This window comes from Panthera tigris, chromosome D2 (assembly GCF_018350195.1).
Source record: "Panthera tigris isolate Pti1 chromosome D2, P.tigris_Pti1_mat1.1, whole genome shotgun sequence".
Taxonomy (NCBI): domain Eukaryota; kingdom Metazoa; phylum Chordata; class Mammalia; order Carnivora; family Felidae; genus Panthera; species Panthera tigris.
The window spans coordinates 54,789,329-54,795,515 of NC_056670.1; positions in this window are offsets into that span (position 1 = coordinate 54,789,329).

Sequence of the window (6,187 nt, forward strand, 5' to 3'; positions counted from 1 at the left end):
TTTGCTTCTTCCAGCTCTTCGTGGCTCCACGAGGTTCTTTGGAACCTTGGTTTCTGGCTGCATAACTCAAATCTCTGCCTCTGTCTTCATGTGGCCTTCTTACTTCTCGCCAGGTCTCTCCTCTGGGTGTCCCTGATAAGAACACTTGTCATTGGGTTGGGGGCCCATCCAGTTAACCCAAGATGATCTCATGTCAAGATCTTAAATTTAATTTCAACTGCAAAGACCTTTTTGGGAAAAGGTTCACAGGTTCCAAGGGGTAGGGCATAGACATACATATCTTTTGGAGGGCTACCATTCAACCCACTATATACTGTAAGTCAGTCTTACTTGAATTATAAATGTGAAGTATGCAAATACGAAAAAAAATTTGTGTCTCATGTAGGACTATTTCAATTACAAGTAACAGAAAACCCAACTCAGGCTGGATTAAGTAAGAAAGGAAATTGTTGATTTACCCAACTGTCTTGGGCTAAGCAAGCTACAGATTTCAAGGCCCAAACACTATGGTTAGGGCTGATTGTCACACTCTCCGACCCTCTTGCCTAATTCTTTCTTCCAAGGTGACCAGGTAGCTCTGGCTCAGTAGGTTGCTGGATCTAGCTCATACCAGCTCTTGGAAGACAACTAAGCTTTCAGAAATGTTGTGAACCTATTGTTAACATAGCCATTATTTGAAAAACAAATATATAAGCCTATAATTAAATAAGTTATATATAAAACCAACGTAATAGGTATTCAAAACTCATCTCCTCTCTTCCTGGTTATGTTACTACATTTTGCTAATATCTACATTCTTGAGTTTACTCACATCTATGGTATTTATCTTTTATTTTATTTTATTTTATTTTATTTTATTTTATTTTTTGCCACTATATATCCATTCCCAGCTGCATCTTCAGCCACACTGTGTTGGAGCTTGAAATCAGTCATGGTGGAAGTATTTACACCGCAGGAGTTGGCAAACACTATAAATCAGGACTGGTTGAGCTTTTGTTTGGAAGGTAGTTATTAAACATTCACCAACACACCATCACTCTAGCTGCCCCAACCTCAGGTTCAAGAACAACAGGGTGGTGACAGCATCCTCAGAAGTGTGAGATCCGTCCTGATTGTGTATTTTGGTCACATCCTTGAAGCCAACACCAAGGCCAAGGGGAAAGTGATACCCTGTCCTCTATCTTGGAGTTAGTTCAAAGACCGACACCTGATCCCCACGTGAAAGTCAGGGGCTGTCATTGGAAGGGAGAATGGCTACCAGAGAAACCTCACAATATAGCCATCATAGCTTGTAAAGCAGCAGCTTACTCTTAGTATCTAGGTCCCCTAACCCTCCTCAAGGTCTCCTTCTTCCATTCATCTAGGACAAGAGGACAAGAGGTTCTGGACTAGTGAAACTCCTGGTAAGTGGGGAGAGATGGGTAGGCTCTGACCTGAGACCTCTTCCCCACAGTCTTCAATCTTCCCCTTTGGTGACACGATGTCCCCATTATCTTTCCCTAGTCCGATTTTTTACTGTTCACAGCTTGCCCCAACATATACAAATGAAACACATTCTTGTGTAGGTTCCTGAGATTTTCTTAAATGAATTCAAATTATTTTTTCTTTGAAGTGTTCCTAATCAAGTGGGGGAAACATACAAACAATTACAAACAAGGTGAAGTGTGCTTTCAGAGAGAGAGACAGAGAGAGACAGAGAGAAGCTGTACTAGTGGAGAGTTAGGAAACCAGGGGCAGCTCCCGAGAGAAGAGGACCTGTGAGCTGGAGCTTTCCATACAAACAAGAAGCTTGTGTGGTGAGGGACTTTCTCTCCCAAGGGAACAGCATGAGCTATGGCACCGCAAGGTCACCCAGTTTCATTTGCCCTCCTTTTCCAAAACTCCAGATCCCTGAAGAAAATTTCCCCTCCTCTCTTGCTTTCCTTTCCATTCTGAGCCCAAAATAGAACTCAAACATGTGAGTCACACGAAATCACTCTGTGGTACACCTTTGCATGGAGGATGAAGAACACCCAGGCTTTAAAGTGAGTATACAAAGAGTCTGGGCCATCAGAATGCCCCACAGCCACCTCGGAAACCTCCAGCTGCCCCTGCCACCTCCTTAGAGGAAATCCATTCCTCTTCAAGTGTAAGCACTCAAAGGAAACAAGTTTCTTTAGCTTTTCTCTCGGGCTCAATTTTTGTATTGCCACAAAATCGTTTTCTGTTTTCATCGCCACGGTAGACATTTCTGCAACAGTCTTTTGAGCCTGGGGACCAAAGCCCCATTTATAGCTTTGCCTCTTTGGGAAAAGTTCCAAAGCTTTCAAGTTCCAAACAACCAACTTACAAATAAATGATTGAACTCAATGAGCTTCCTGTGATGTTTTGCACACTTCAGTGCTAAAGGCTGGTGTGTGTGTGTGTGTGTCTCAACATTTCTAAATATGGGTGCCAGGTGTTACATTTTCAGACCAACCAAGTGTGACATTTTTTTCTCTCTTAAAGCAACAGAATCATTTCATGGGTGAACCCATACCCGTTTAAGAGAAAACTTGGCGGAAGAAACGGCTAGGGCCAAAAAATAATAATAATAATATAGTAATGCTGAGAATCGAGGGAGAAATCTATGTATTTGCAGAGTGTAAGAAAAGAGGCTAACTTATTTTTTCACTTTATTATCACAGGTTCAGGCAAAACGGTAGGGCCCCTCCAAGCACATAGATAAGTGTCAAAGCCACTGGACAGCTGTTTTTCTTTGGGTTCAGAGATCACCAAGATGAGGTTGCTCATCGGCTGCAAAGCAAATACAGACACGCCAAAATTTCTAAACCACACAGTGAAGAGAGCGCACAAGTCTGTGTCCCTGAGAAGCCAATATCATCAGATAATGCACACATCAGAAGGGGTGACCATGCAAATTGCTTTTTTTGCATCGAAAGAAGACTCTTGGGCTCAATACTTGATTCACTTCATTCTCCCACCCTTGCTTCCGCTCTCTTGGCTACACCTTTGACCTTCTCTGTTCAGCCTCTATTTCTCTCTCACTTCCTCTAAATAGAGGGGATGACGCGGTGAGAATTAATGCTCCTGAACCAAAGAAATTAATTCAACTATAGCTCTTTTTCCCTTTCATAACTATTTATTTACTGCTGTTTATTTGAGGTTCATACCTTTGTCTATATATTGGCATGAGGAAGTATTTTTCCCTACAAATATCGACACGTAATCTTCTACATACCTGAGTGGCAGGCATTAAAAAAAAAAAAAAACAATAAAATACTGATAACTACCAAACTAAACATTAAAAAAAAAAAAAACTTCTTTGCCCTTTTGAACAAGGTCCAATATCTCATAGTGAGCAGGACTGGCTATACATTTTGTGGGATCCAGTGCAAACTGAAAACGTGAGGCTCCTTGTTAAAAAGTTATTAAGAATTTCAAGACACTGGGGGATGCCTGGGTGGCTCAGTCGGTTAAGCATCCAACTTTGGCTCAAGTCATGATCTCATAGTTCCTGAGTTCGAGTCCCACATTGGGTTCTGTGGTGACAGCTCAGAGCCTGGAGCCTGCTTTGGATTCTGTGTCTCCTTCTCTCTGCCCCTCCCCTGCTCGCTCTCTCTCTCTCTCTCAAAAATAAATAAACATTAAAAAAGAAAAAAGAAAAAAAAAGAATGTTAAGACACTGGTGGGGGAACATTGAACCAAGGACAGGACTCCTCTGAGGGTGGGGCCCTTGGTGACTGCACCAGCCATGTGTGTGCCCACAGAGCCTGCCCTGCTGGAGGGTTTTTGTTAACGAGAGCACACACACACACAGACACATTCTATAGGCTGGTATAGGATTAACCAGAAATTCAAGGTGAAAATTTAATAATGTGAACTCACAAGAAAGTACAAACCTCCTGTGGTGGTCTCCAATACACTTCCTGAGAATTCACTCATTTACAACGACTGACACAGAGAAAATATTGTAATTCCTTACGGCACCTGGGCCAACTGATGAAGGGAGTGTGTTGGGGGACTGTTTTCAAATGTTTAGAACTTAACAAAATACGCTTAAGATGTGCTAAACATGGAAGGAATTTTGAAGTTGCCTTTCCCCTGGGGCTGAAAGCGTCTGTAACAGGTATGTGGAAGAGGTGGGGATTGTGATCGCCTTAGCCACCAGGAACTGATCATCAGAGCAGGTCAAGCCAGGTTTACGGCTGAGAGAACTCTGTAGAACAGGTTTCTTGGGTTCGAACAAATCAAATCACAGTCACGTTGCTCTTCACAAAGTGCCCCGCACCTGCAGCCCAAATGGTAGTTTCATTCTCTCCTGGTCCTTCTGCCGCTGGTCTCACGGACAATCCCCCGAAACCCCCGCCAAGTCCCCACCAGTGTCCCCACCCCTTGTCCTCCAGGGCAATCTCTCTTCCCCTTGTGACAATGAAGTCATTGTCCCATGTCCTTTCTTGCAAACTTGGCACGAGAGCAGTGGCATCTTCCTCTGCCCAGACTTCTGCTGGTTTCAAAGTGGGGACAGGGAAGGTTGGTTGCTGGGCCTCCAGGTGCACCTGTCTCCAGCAGGATTGCGTGCAGAGGAAGCAGATTGCATTCCGTGGGGGCACTCAAGTCACCGTCATGAGATTTACGCTTTTTCCTCAGTTGCCTATTCCAGCCCCCAGTCTGGTCTCATGTGAGCATAGGGGCTGCATTTTTATGAGTGTCGCCGCTTCAGAGATGAGGAAGCTGGGGACGTTAAGAAGACAAGGGACTCTGACCCAGCATTCCACTGCCTAACATTCAGCCTTCATTCTGTACCACCCACAAAACTTTGCTGCAAATTAAAAAAAACAGCAAATTTTAACATTTCCTAGGAAATAATTATATTTACAAGATGAGCTCGTAAATTAGCTTGTTCACTCTCCCTCTGGTTTTCCCTCCTTCCACCAAATCCGTCCCCTCCCCCCACTTGCTGATTCACCTCCTCCCTCAAAACCCAATGGGTGATCTAACTTCCCAGTCTTCTCTTCCTTCCTCCACTCCGATGCTGTCAGAAAACAGACAAATAAGCAAAAAATCAGCAAACCCAGAACACTCATCAGCAAGGAGAAAGAAGCTAACCATCTCCAAAGAAGTTGGAAGGATTTCCAGAAAGTCAATAAATTTAAAAATCTAGAATTGTATTGCCTAAGTTAACCGGCAATGCTGTACCGACTTGTAAAACTTCAAAAATGTGCCCAGAGACCTTTGTAGTTTATAAAGCTCTTTCACATATATTAATGCACTTGAACTTCACAATACGGTATGACATAGATGCTATTATTAGGTCCATTTTACAGAGGACAAAACTGAGGCACAGAGCAGTTAAGTGACTGGCCCACAATTACTCACCAGAAGAAGTAAAGTCAGGTTTTCTGACCTGGGAGCCCATGTTTTTTCCACTCTCCCACACAGTTGGTTGTTGAACTACATTTTCAGAACAATGCACCTGCATTTCGTTTTCCAAATGACGAGAGGCACAACTCAGAAAGAGCTACAAACCTAGTCCAAAGTTTTGCAGCTTGGACATCCTCCTGCTGACAAATTTAGAAGTCTCTGACCTTCTTTCAAAACTTAAGTAGGTTTGAAATCAGTGGAGAAAATATGGATTATTTAATAAAAGAATCTAGGACAACTAGGAAGTTACTTGTGTGGGGAAAGAAACTTGGATCCAGTACTTCACTTTGTACACAAAAATAAATTCCAAGCAGATTAAAGATGTAACCATGAAAATAAAATCATTAAAGAAAACTAAAGGAGGACACAGATTTTGTTTTCATCTCAGAGTCTCAGAATGGGAAGGTGCTTTCCAAGTCTGGCACAAAGCATGGAAGTCATGAAAGAGACAATCAATCTATTGGCTACATTTAAAAAAAAAAAAAATCGTATGTTTAAAAAACACCACCATCACCACCATTCACCAAATCAAAGGTCAGAGGACAAATTGGGGCAAGAACTTGCAACCTATATGCAGAAAAAGGGCTAATTTTGTAATAGGGAACCAAATCCCAGAAACCACTAAGAAAAACACAACACGCCCAGTGGGAAAATAGGCAAAAGATAGAAATGGATGGTTTGCAGAAATAGAGCCCTTCGGGAGATGGAAAGACGCACAAACTCACTCATATCAAGGGAAATGCAAATGAAAACTGAGATACCTTTGCCACAAGTCAGATTGGCA